Consider the following 13,886-nt stretch of genomic DNA (forward strand, 5'->3'; position numbering starts at 1 on the left):
GATTTGTTGGTTTGTTTGAGTGGGTTGCCATGACTTTTGGATTGAAGAACGCCGGTGCGACATATCAAAGGGCAATGAATTTGATCTTTAATGATTTGCTAGGTATTATCTTAGAGATCTATATTGATGATATTGTTGTCAAATCGGATGGTATGGAAGGACACATAGTCGATTTGAGGTTAGCTTTTGAGAGGATGCCCCGGTATGGTTTGAAGATAAACCCACTTAAATGTGCTTTTGGTGTGTCGGCAGGGAAATTCTTAGGATTCATGGTGCATGAGAGAGGAGTTGAGATTGATCCTAAGAAGATAGAAAAAAAATCGTGATTTCAAGGCGCTGACATGCAAGAAGGAGGTTCAAACGTTGCTAGGTAAGGTGAATTATTTGAGAAAATTTATTTCTAACCTAGCGGGTAAAATCGATGCTTTTGTTCCTATACTTCGCTTGAAAAAGGAAGCCGGTTTTACTTGGGGGGCAAAACAACAAGAGGCGTTTGAGGAGTTGAAAAGGTATTTGTCTACGCCACCCGTTGTGCGAGCGCCTAAAGCCGGAAAGCCTTTTCAGTTATATATTGCCTCCGAAGACAAAGTCATTGGTGTCGTTTTGACGCAAGAGGAAGATGGCAAGGAATATATCATTACATATTTGAGCCGCCGTCTTTTGGATGCCGAAACGAGGTATGTCTTTATAGAGGCATTATTTGTTATCTAGTACATGTATAGTTGCTTGTCAAGCCAATGTTATTAAACACATGTTGCAAAGGCCAATTCTAAGTGGGAGAATTGGCAAGTGGGCATATGCTTTGATAGAGTATGATTTGGCTTATGAACCATTAAAATCTATGAAAGGCCAAATTGTATGTGATTTTATAGTAGACCATCATATAGATATTGCTTATGAGGGAGAGGTGTGTATAGTTGAAGTTATACCTTGGAAGATTTATTTTGATGGTTCTTCTTGCAAAGAAGGTCAAGGCATAGGGGTAGTTTTGTTTTCACCTAATGGCATGTGTTATAAAGCATCGGTTCGTTTGGAATATTACTGTACAAATAATCAAGCCGAATATAATGCTTTATTATTCGGCTTACAAGTCATGGAGATGGTTGGAGCTAAGTACGTGGAAGCTTTTGGTGATTCGGAATTGGTGGTGCAACAAGTTGCCGGAGTTTATAAATGCTTGGACAGATCACTAAATAGGTACCTCGATTCATGTTTGGATATTATTGCCAATTTTGATAATTTTGCTATTAGACATATTGCTAGGCATGATAATTCTAGAGCAAATGACTTGGCACAACAAGCATCTGGCTATAATAATGTGAAGAAAGGATTATTTCTGATATTAGAAGAGCCGGTGCTTGATTTTAAATCTTTGTGCGAAATTGGCAAAACTGGAGACCAGGGGCGGTCTGACCGGCCACATGCCGTCGGTCTGACCGGCGACCCCGAGCGGTCTGACCGGCCCTGTATAGTCGGACTGACTGGTTCTGGGCAGAGCGCCGGGGGGCACGTTTCAATCAATTTAGAGGCCGAATTAATTGTGAATTCGGACATTTGTGCTCAGGAAGCGAAAGAAGATTGGAGGATTCCTTTGATTCGATATTTGAAAGATCCCACGCTTAAGGTTGATCGGAAAATTCGGCGGCAAGCATTCAAATACACATTGCTTGATGAAAATTTATATCGCCGAAATATAGATGGTGTCTTATTGAAGTGCTTAGATGAAGATCAATCTAAAGTGGCTATGGGAGAGGTACATGAAGGAATTTGTGGAACTCATCAATCGGCTCACAAGATGAATAGGTTGCTTAGGAGAGCGGTGTTCTATTGGCAGAGGATGGTTGATGATTGCTTCAAATATTATAGAGGATGTGAAGCTTGTCAACGGTTCGGCAATGTTCAATTGGCGCCCGCCGCCGTATTGAATCCTAAAATCAAACCATGGCCGTTCCGAGGTTGGACTTTGGATTTCATTGGTCAAATTTATCCTTCGTTATCAAAGGGGCATAGGTTCGTGCTAGTTGCGACGGATTACTTCACCAAGTGGGCCGAAGCTGTGCCATTGAAGAATATGACTCATACGGAGGTAATTGACTTTATTTTGAAGCAAATTATCCATAGATTCGGTATTCCACAAACATTAACTACGGATCAAGGTGCTTCTTTTATGTCTAAGGAAGTGAAGAATTTTGCCGAATCTTATGGTATTAAATTGTTGAGTTCTTATCCTTACTACGCTCAGGCTAATGGACAAGCCGAGTCGAGTAATAAGACATTGTTGAAACTAGTGAAAAAGAAGATTGAGGAACACCCAAAGAGGTGGCATGAGGTGCTTTCCGAAGCATTGTGGGCGCATAGGATATCTAAACATGGTGCCACTAAAGTCACTCCTTTTGAGTTGGTTTATGGTCAAGAAGCCGTTTTACCGGTTGAGGTAAATCTTGGTTCTCTTCGTTATATCAAGCAAGATGATTTGTCAAGTGAAGATTACAAGACGTTGATGGGAGACAACCTTGATGAAGTCATCGACAAGCGCTTGAAGGCTTTGGAAGAGATAGAGAAAGAGAAGAAGAGGGTGGCCAAGGCGTACAACAAGAGGGTGAAAGCAAAGTTGTTTCAAGTTGGAGACTTGGTTTGGAAGACAATTTTGCCTTTGGGTACCTGATCCAGGGAGTTCGGTAAGTGGTCCCCTAGTTGAGAGGGTCCTTATCGAGTATGCGGCATTGTTCGAGAAAACGCATATTTTTTGGAGACACTTCAAGGGGAGCGTTTTCAGCGAGCAATCAATAGGAAATACTTCCCGAGCGTTTGGCAAAACGCTTAGAAGGTACTATGGCCGGTAATTGAATTATTGTCCTAAGACCAAAACATGTTCTATGCTTTTAGATTCACGTTGTTCATCAAAAAGAGGCAGGGGGGCATGTGTTTACACCCAATTTGGCACCTAGGATTAAAATAGGAAAGATTGCCAAAATTTGGAAGTCTACCGGTTTCCTTCGAGTAGGCCGGTGTCGAAACATGATTTCGGCAATAATAAAAGGGGGTAGCGTACGAGACCTAAAGTGGATGGATGCAGAGACAAAGGATTTAGACAGGTTCAGGCCCTCTCAATGAGAGGTAATACCCTACTCCTGTTTGGGGATTTGAATCCGCCGGGTGTAGTATAGATCTGACGATCAGGTTGTCTCATGCCCCCTAGAGGGCCTCCTGCCCACCTTATATAGGGTGGGGGGCAGGATTACAAAATAGAAACCTTAACCAATACGGTATCGGTTTCCTAAATCTACTTTACAATATTATCAAACCAGGACTTTAGGCTGTTCCGTAATATATAAGGAAACGTAATACCCGAGTCATGATCTATTACATATTCCATAGATATAAGTTATCCCCTATGACTAGTCGGATAACCATGCCGTATGGGTATGAGGTACCCATAATATCCATAGTAGCCCCTGAGACCTTCGCAGTCGAAAAGATAATCTTCTCTCGAACCAGATTACTCCAAAGCCGAGTGCTTCAATCATCTTTATCATGGTCTCCCGAGTACTTTTACCAAATCTGAAGACTGTGGAGGGCTGGAAAATAAAGTCAGGTGCACCGACTAGATGCACCTAATAGGTGTAGCCCCCGACAATGTGGTTAATTGAACAAACCAAGCATATAGTCAAGGAATAAATAATCCAACCAACCGAGTGGTTTTGATAATCGTAATCAACCAAGTGACTTGATATCAATATATAGCATATGCGGTGTGAATCCTCCAAATTACATGATCCGAGTGATATACCAACTGCTTTGTAAAATATGATGAGTGATATAGCAAAATAGCTATAAAGAAGCTTGTATATTGTGAATAAAGAAATTTCCAAAGTATTGGGCATACGCCATGCGCACACTGCTTTAACAGATGTGCTTAAGTCCCTAGAAGACACATGGTTTCACCACACCTGGAAATATATGGCATATGTGGTGTAAAATCCGAGTAAATAAACTCATAAAGGATTTACCAACCGCCTAGAAAATGACCACAATATATAATCAGCCTAAGCCATAATATTGGTCAATAAAAATGCACACTTACGTGGCGAAAAGCAATGATATTGTATCTAATCAATTGCTTAAAAACCCAAACAGCACCTTGACTTATATATAAAAAAGTCAGCGGGACAGCTATATAAAGCTTTACTGTTTGACACCTTTTAAGATGCATTGTACCAACTCCTAAAAAGTTAAGTAACTGCGGTATAAAAGGATTTTAAGGTATTGGGCACTTGATCACGCGCACTTTGGCCTAAGCAAAAAGTGCCTAAGTCCCTAAAAGAACGTGACAGGCCACACCTGAAAATATGGGCTGCAGACATATTAGGCCTAGGCCAAAAAATATGCCTTCGACACCCTTTAAAGGGTGACGCATGTGACATGCTCCCGAGTAACAAATCTTCTGGGTAATATAGACCAAGTGTAGCTCATATGAATAGCTTCTGATCTGAATGATTATCCCTTATGGGATACTCCAAAATAAATATAATAATTGAATCCCGATTGGCGCAAGTATTCGGTTGATAGCCTTTACGGGGAATAATAATTGGTCCAGTCTTTGAGCATAGAAGATAGACTCATGACTATGAATCCATGTGGAATGTATCCGGAACAAGTCCCAATTGGAGATATAATCCTCACGCTTGAGTTGATGAGCCCCTGAGCATATAGCTTGTCCTTCTGTCATAGTCAAAATTGTCTATTGGCAATAGCTGACGCAGTCGGCATGGAGATGAAATGATCAACATGAAGACGAAATTGCTCATCAGAAGTAACGGAAGATGTCAGTGGTAGTAAAAAACAGTGACACCAATCAAAGGTAATGAAGTTGCATAACCATGGAGGCGAAGAAACAGTCGGTGATGACAAAAGCAAACCGACGATGAAGACGTAGACGCGCATCAACAATGATGGCGAAATCCACCAATCATGAAGATGAAGAAAATAGTTGACGACGACAAACGCAACCGACATGATGAAGATGACGATGTCGGTGATCCAGCCAATAGCAGTGTAGCAACCAATGATAATGACAAAGACGCTCATCAGCATTTGCATAGTAGGTCAACCGTCAAGGTGAAATAATAAGTCGGCGAAAACATAATCATCCATTAGCAACAGCAGAGATGTCAGGGTCGATGAAGCAGAGGTGCTGGTGATGATGTCAGTGACAATAATCCATCAAATTAATGTTATAGCTGTTGTAGATGCTTCACTTGGAGGAGAGTTGATGTTGTTGCCCAACTCGTCTAAACCAAAATATTTGAAGTTGTTGAAGTAGAATGTCTGCTCCGAAGCAAAGATGAAGATAATGACTCCTGGAATTGATTTCTTCAGCTTGACATAAAATTTGTCAAATTTTGAGCCTTGTATTTGTGTAGCCCCCGACTCTTTGATTAGTTGGGAAACAACTGAACATAGAGTCGAGAACTGTAGCCTCTTGTCGTCGAATAGTTATTGCTTGATTGAAGATATGTGTTGAAGATGTCCAAGTAGAAATCATGAATGTTGGAGAGCCTCTTGTTGTAGTAAAATAACATGGCATCGCATGCCGAGATGTCGAGGCTCACAAAGACGTCGTGGTTGGTGAAGTAGCAAAACTTGCGAAGTAGCAGCAATAGAGTTTGCCAGTGCCGAAGATAATAAAGATGAAGTCGCTCTACCATGATGACAGAGTTGCATTGCCGTGATGAAGTGAACACGAGTCGTCGGCAACAGAAGCAAACTGGTAGTGAAGACGCGCAGTTGTGAAAATAAAAGCACTAGTCGGCGACAGCATAACCAGTCGGCGACGGAAGACGATGATGTTCATCAGTAGTGATAGCTGTATAAACCAGATGTAGAGGCGAGGGCACTAGTCAGCAGCAGACGAGACGACCGGCGATGAAGATGGTAAGGCCAATCAACACTGGCAGAATCATGCAGCCATGGAAGTGAAGAAACCAGTCGGCAGCCATGGCAAACGTAGGCAGCTTGTGTTGAAGATACTGATGCCTATTAGTAGTGACAGCGATGTAGCCAGCCGTGAAGAAGATAGCATCAGTTGGCGTTATAACAGGCCAGCCGTGCAGGCGGTGACACCAGTCAGCGGCGGATGCGGCGGCCGGTCGGTGAAGACGTAGACGCCCAACAACGGCAGCATAATAGGCCAGCCGTGCAGGCGGAAACACCAGTCGGCGGCGGTCGAGGCGGCCGGTCGGTGAAGACGTAGACGCCCAACAACGGTGGCATAGTAAGTCAGCCGTGCAGGCGGAAGTACCAGTCGGCGGCGGTCGAGGCGGCCGGTCGGTGAAGACGTAGACGCCCAACAACGGTGGCATAATAAGTCAGCCGTGCAGGCGGAAGTACCAGTCGGCGGCGGACGAGGCGGCCGGTCGGTGAAGACGTAGACGCCCAACAACGGCGGCATAATAGGCCAGCTCGGCAGCGGCGAAGGCAAGCCGGTCGGTGAAGACGTAGACGCCCAACAACGGCGGCATAAAGGCCAGCCGTGCAGGCGGAAACACCAGTCGGCGGCGGCGAAGGCAAGCCGGTCGGTGAAGACGTAGACGCCCAACAACGGCGGCATAATAGGCCAGCCGTGCAGGCGGAAACACCAGTCGGCGGCGGCGAAGGCAAGCCGGTCGGTGAAGACGTAGACGTCCAACAACGGCGGCATAATAGGCCAGCCGTGCAGGCGGAAACACCAGTCGGCGGCGACGAAGGCAAGCCGGTCGGTGAAGACGTAGACGCCCAACAACGGCGGCATAATAGGCCAGCCGTGCAGGCGGAAACACCAGTCGGCGGCGGTCGAGGCGAGCCGGTGATGATGTTCTGACTGATCCATTCCTGGAGCGTAAGAGATAAGCTTAAAGCCATGAATCCCTTTTATGCATATCTGGATCTGGATCCTGTAGAACAAACATATAGGATGAGTAGTATCTGATATAAATATAATACTCGAGAAAAAATCAAGTATTTTAAAATGTTTATAAATATGTATTTCTCCTCTTGTCAATTGTGATTTCCCCGAGCAGATGACTCCTTACGTTTAAACACTCTGCCCGACTAGTCATAGTCCCCAAGCATCGGGAGTCGGCCTAGGCACTTCCCAAACATGCATATGAGTGACATGAGTTCGTCATTAATGGAACAAAGTTTCACGGATCAGAATTTACTACTCAGGTACTTTTGCAATTATTAAGAGCAGAAAATAAATTTATCTCATCTCTATGCTTTTGATTTATTCCGAATAATACTTAGCACCTTGCGTTACTCGGTCCATCCAACGAGCCCCCGGGTGCTAGGAATCGGCCCAAAGGCAACCATCCATTGGCAAACCAAACGGAAAGCATAGAAAGATAGAACTCCATAACTCGATAGGTACTTTTGTACTCAGATTATGTCGCAAGCAATCAAGATAAATATTATGAAAATTGTTTAAAAAATACGATATAACATCTATAGCCCCCGACTCACTAGTCAACGGCGAACCAGTTGATGTAGTGAGGCAAAGGAAAAGACAAAATATCATATAAAGAATAAAATAAATGATGACTTAGCTTTGTCGTATTCCCTCGATGACAGCAGAAGTAGCCGATGTGGGAATAAAGCAGTCCATCAATGGTGACAAAAACACCAGTCGGCGCCAGTGGAACCAAGCCAGTGGTGTAGATGATGAAGCCCATTAACAGCGGCGAAGTCTGCCAACCGTATAGGCAAAAACACCAGTCGGCGGCGGCGAAGGCCAGCCGGTCGGCGAAGACGTGGACGCCCATGAACGGTGGTGTGACCAACCAACCGTATAGGCGAGGACACCAGTCGGCGGCGACGGAGGCAGGCCGGCGGTGAAGTCGTAGACGCCCAACAGCGGCGGCATAATAGGCCAGCCGTGTAGGCGGAGGCACCACTCGGCGGCGACGGAGGCAGGCCGGCGGTGAAGTCGTAGACGCCCAACAGCGGCGGCATAATAGGCCAGCCGTGTAGGCAGAGACACCAGTCGGCGGCGGCGAAGGCCAGCTGGCGGTGAAGTCGTAGACGCCCAACAACGGCGGCATAATAGGCCAGCCGTGCAGGCGGAAACACCAGTCGGCGGCGGTCGAGGCGGCCGGTCGGTCAAGACGTAGACGCCCAACAGCGGCGGCATAATAGGCCAGCCGTGTAGGCGGAGGCACCACTCGGCGGCGACGGAGGCAGGCCGGTGGTGAAGTCGTAGACGCCCAACAGCGGCGGCATAATAGGCCAGCCGTGTAGGCGGAGGCACCACTCGGCGGCGACGGAGGCAGGCCGGCGGTGAAGATGACGATGCCCATCAACGGTGGTGTGACCAACCGACCGTATAGGCGGGGACACCAGTCGGCGGCGACGGAGGCAGGCCGGTGGTGAAGTCGTAGACGCCCAACAGCGGCGGCATAATAGGCCAGCCGTGTAGGCGGAGGCACCACTCGGCGGCGACGGAGGCAGGCCGGTGGTGAAGTCGTAGACGCCCAACAGCGGCGGCATAATAGGCCAGCCGTGTAGGCGGAGGCACCACTCGGCGGCGACGGAGGCAGGCCGGCGGTGAAGTCGTAGACGCCCAACAGCGGCGGCATAATAGGCCAGCCGTGTAGGCGGAGGCACCACTCGGCGGCGACGGAGGCAGGCCGGCGGTGAAGTCGTAGACGCCCAACAGCGGCGGCATAATAGGCCAGCCGTGTAGGCGGAGGCACCACTCGGCGGCGACGGAGGCAAGCCGGCGGTGAAGTCGTAGACGCCCAACAGCGGCGGCATAATAGGCCAGCCGTGTAGGCGGAGGCTGCAGTCGCGGGCGGCGTTGGTGTCCATCAGCACGACGCAGGACGGCAGGAAGGCATCGGCATGGCTGCAGCCGTCTCCTATGCATCCGATTAGATCGGTTTTGGCATGCTTCGTGTTTGTAGATCCATCTTGCAACACCATGGCATCCTCGTTGGGTAGATTGGACCAGTAGGCTTGGTGGTAGACGAGGACGACCATCAAATCTGTCGAACTGTCGTTGCCCCGTCGTTGCCGTCGTGCTGATGCGAACAAGATCAGGCAGAGAATAGCAGCGACGATTCGTCTTGTTGAAGTCGTCGGCGGCGAGGAATCAAGGAGCTCCCAAAGCGAAGACGAAGCCGGCGACTCATAAAGTTGATTCCATCGCACTCGTCGTCAGGAAACTCGGCGTTTACCCCTACCTGGCGCGCCAACTGTCGAAACATGATTTCGGCAATAATAAAAGGGGGTAGCGTACGAGACCTAAAGTGGATGGATGCAGAGACAAAGGATTTAGACAGGTTCAGGCCCTCTCAATGAGAGGTAATACCCTACTCCTGTTTGGGGATTTGAATCCGCCGGGTGTAGTATAGATCTGACGATCAGGTTGTCTCATGCCCCCTAGAGGGCCTCCTGCCCACCTTATATAGGGTGGGAGGCAGGATTACAAAATAGAAACCTTAACCAATACGGTATCGGTTTCCTAAATCTACTTTACAATATTATCAAACCAGGACTTTAGGCTGTTCCGTAATATATAAGGAAACGTAATACCCGAGTCATGATCTATTACATATTCCATAGATATAAGTTATCCCCTATGACTAGTCGGATAACCATGCCGTATGGGTATGAGGTACCCATAATATCCACAGCCGGTCCGACCACCGTGTGTTGGGTGGTCAGATCGCCGGTTGAAGGCCGGTCAGACCGGCGGTGTGTGGCCGGTCTGATCGGCAGGTCCGAGTCCGACTGTGTTTCGTCGGGTATCGTGGTTTCCTTGCTCGGGAAGTCATGTTTCGAATTTACTTTAGTTTCTACCCCGAGTTAGACGTGGAGGAGGGCCTGTAGAGGGCAAGACCAACCCCTATATAAGGGACATGGCCGGTTCTATTGTAAAAAACCAATCTATAATCAATCAATCGAATCGTTTTTCATATTGCTTTTAGTTTTCTCCCATCTTTGTCGGTTTGCACCGTAAACCGTCCGCCGCTGCTGCGAGAGTGCGACATCTCTTTGTAGGTTTGTCCTAAAAACCTTCTGTTTTGTCCACGAGACGGGTAGTTATCTTAAATCGGCTCCGCTAGCCAGTTTATTTGTCAAAACCCATCTAGGTTTAGCTCTTTGCTAGATCGAGGTGGTTGGCGACTCTAGGATCACCGCAAGGCATAAGGTGCTGCGATCGTTGTTGTCAACTTATCACAAAAAGTTGCCAACAAGTATCTCATCCATTCATTTTTCAGATAAGGGTGCAGATCAAGTGCTACATTACCATCGCTACAGTAGTTATATACTCCCTCCATATTTTACTGTATGACGTTGTTGACTTTTTAATCAACGTTTGACCATTCGTCTTAATCAAAAAATTTATGTAATTATCATTTATTTTATTGTCGTTTGATTTATCATCAAATATTCTTTAAGTATAACATAAATATTTTTATATTTGCACAAAAAAATTGAATAAGACAAATAGTCAAACGTTGTTCGAAAAGTCAACAGTGTCATATATTAAAATACAGAGGGAGTAATATTTTTCCTATATGAACAGTGCTGGGAGAATCATTAGATGTAATTTTGATGGTCCTAATGTGACTGTTTAAGTTGCAGTCACACTAAAGACTGCACCTGAATCAAATCCGCTAACTGCATATACAATATGCACCTCTCGTGAAGCGCATTATTTAACGGAACTCGTGGAGTATCCATGTGCTCTCTGCATATGAAATGGCTGCACGAGCAGCCTGCGAGACGACTTCGCCCTAATTTTTCGCCCCCGTCGCGCATCCACATGTATGGTTTGCACTGGTAGTTGTTATGTACTCCTATCATTTCTAAATATTTGACTCCATTAATTTTTTTTATATATGTTTGACTATTTATCTTATTAAAAAAATTTATAAAATATGTAAAACTATATTCATACATATAAGTATATTTAACAATAAATCAAATGATAGGAAAAGAATTAATAATTGCTTAAATATTTTAAATAATACAAACAGTCAAATATGTTTAAAAAAGTCAATGGCATCAAATAGTTAGAAACGGAGAGTGTATAATTGATAAGGACTAATATACAAATAATAAGGTCATAACAGGGATGATAGGGAACGCTAAGTAAAACAGAAAGTAAAATACAATAATTTAAATTAAAATAATTTTTGTGGGCTGAGTATGCTCAAGAAGAGCATGACTTGCCCTGCTTCAAGGGGCAGTCTTCCAACATCTTGATCTGTACTTCCGAGTCCTCTAAAACGACATGAGCTACATGAGACAAACCAAACAAATCTAAAACATATTCAGTACATAAAAAGGGAGTATTAATGTTTTAACGAAAATTTAGAGACTTGTACTCCCTCTGTCCTTTTGATTTTTTTTTTCACTGTTTGATCATTCGTCCTATTCAAAAAATTTTACAATTATTATTTATTTTATTTGTGACTTACATTATTATCCAAAGTACTTTAAGAATAACTTTTCATTTTATATATTTGCACAATTTTTTTAATAAGACAAGTAGTTAAACAGTACAAGTAAAATATCAAAATCTCTTATATTAAGAGTCAGAGGGAGTACGAGTCAATTTGAAGTTTATATGAAATTTAGATTTATGAATTATTGAAATTAGTTATTCTATTGAAAGAGGTGATTACTCGGTCAACAAAGAGAGAGAGTGTCCTTGACACGTGGGTCCTATCCATACGCGGCACTAGCGCAGACACAGGCAGCCACACGGGAACACAAGGCTGATGCGGCCCAACACGGCAGCCACGGAGGCGCCTCCTCAGCCCGACGTCTGTGGCACATGGACTATAAGGGTCACCGGCAACAAGGAGGCACGATGATACACAGCGAGGACACCAGGAGGAGGAGAGGGCAACGAGCTCGCTAGCAGGGTCACCATGGTATGGCGATGTCATTGAATACGGCCAGCGCCGGGGGAGGGACTGAGGGAGGGGGTTGTCGGGTCGATGATGGCAATGGGCGATGGCATGTCGATGGTCTTTGGGTAAGGGCGTGCTTGGTTCTTGGTGTTGTAATGTCGGAGGTGACAACATAGTCGGGTTGTGTACATGTCACACCCAAAAAATCTCAAATATATAAATTGTTGTTTAATTGGAATTATTAGAAATGATTTTAAAAGCCTAGAAGAAAAGATCTAATTTTAAATAATAAATTCCAATATAAAAATGGACCAGATCAAATTTTATTAAATACTTCACTTGATTTTATAATTCCTAGATTTTTCTGAGACTTATTTGAGCCAAGGAAGTATTTTTAATAAATGGAATTGCATTTCATGAATAATTTAAATTGGAAAAGTTTTTAAAAGATTTAGGCCGAAAGTCAGCCCAAATCTCTCTCTCTCTCCCTCAGCCCAAGTCGGCCCAAGCCGGCCGCAGCCGCCCGCGCACGCGCCCTCGGTCGCTGACAGGTTGTCACGCCCAGAAATTCCCGAATAGAATTCCAAGCAGAATGTGCATTAAAATCCCCGTCCAGGACCGGCCGGGGTATACAAACGACAATGTTGACATTCGGATCCACGTCTTACAAACATCATAAAAGTCTTACATAAATGCAGCGGAAAAAACGAAAGACAACAGGAGCTAAGCCTTGACTAGATCTGCAGTGGGAACACCACTCCAAAGGCATCCTCGACGGCACGGACGAAGCCTACTCCTCGGAGAAACCTCCATCTGACACATACTCGCACTCTGGGGTTGGGAAAAAATAGAGCAAGGCTGAGTACTACCCACTGTACTCAGCAAGTCATACTGGAATAGGGGTATGATGCAGGGAATTATCAAAGGAGAGCTAGAGTGGTTCATTTGCATAAAGCGAGCATTTATAAACAAAAGTTTAAAGAAGAAAACGGTCGTAATAATTAATCAATATTAATCATCCACTGTCCAACGCTATACCACGTTGCGACAGACCCAACCATCCACCTATACTATCCAATTTCAAAAGACGAAACTAGGGTGAGACTAACCACGGTGAATCTGGTTGACCGCCCATAACCGCGGGCACGGCTATTCGAATAGTTTTACTCTGATCAGAGGTGTACAACTGTACCCACAAGACACAGTCCCACGACACGTTTCCGTGCGCCGACATGCCACCACGACATACCGGAAAGAGGCCGTGACAGGACCCTTCGCACAACCCCCTCTAACCAAGCACACCACACCTCAGGTTTCACCCCCACTCCTCGCAAGGCAGCGGGCAGTCCCCTCTCGTGCCTAGGTGAATCCACTCTACCTTTTCTCTTTTGGAATCGTCGGTTAAAATCGTTTGGAAATCCATGGATTCGATCTCGAATCGGATTCGTCTCTCTCCCCGAACCCTCGACCTTCCTTCGCCGTCGCCGGTCGCCGTGGGCCTCCATCGCTGCCTCCTAGCCCCTTTAAAAGGACCCCCGGTGTCTCCGCTACCCGCCGCTACCCTCGTCTTCGCCTCTCGCCACCGGTAGAGTTCTAGCGCCGTGTAGCCTAGCGCCGCCGTCGCCACCGTTCGTCCAGCCGTGCGCCGCCGCCGCTCCGGTCGTCGTCGTCGCTCGGGAAAGCCGCCGTCGTGATCGTCAAGTCATCGCCGACCTCGTCCGCCCCTCCATCGTTGCTGTAGACCGCCGGAGCGCCGCCGTCGTCGTCAAGCCGAAGGTCGCCGCCGCTTCTTCCTCGTCGCCGTCGCCGTCCGTTGATCTTCTGCCGCCGTTTTGGTCACTGGTGAGTTCGCCGCGTCGCTCTCTACGCGCTGGTGCCCTCCGTTCGTGCCGTCGCGCCGTCGTTCGCCGGCAAGCTTGCGCGCCCGAGCCGCCGCCGGTGATGACGTCATCGCCGACATCATCGTTGCCATCCGTTCGTGGA

This window comes from Oryza sativa, chromosome 4 (genome assembly GCF_034140825.1).
Source record: "Oryza sativa Japonica Group chromosome 4, ASM3414082v1".
Lineage (NCBI taxonomy): Eukaryota > Viridiplantae > Streptophyta > Magnoliopsida > Poales > Poaceae > Oryza > Oryza sativa.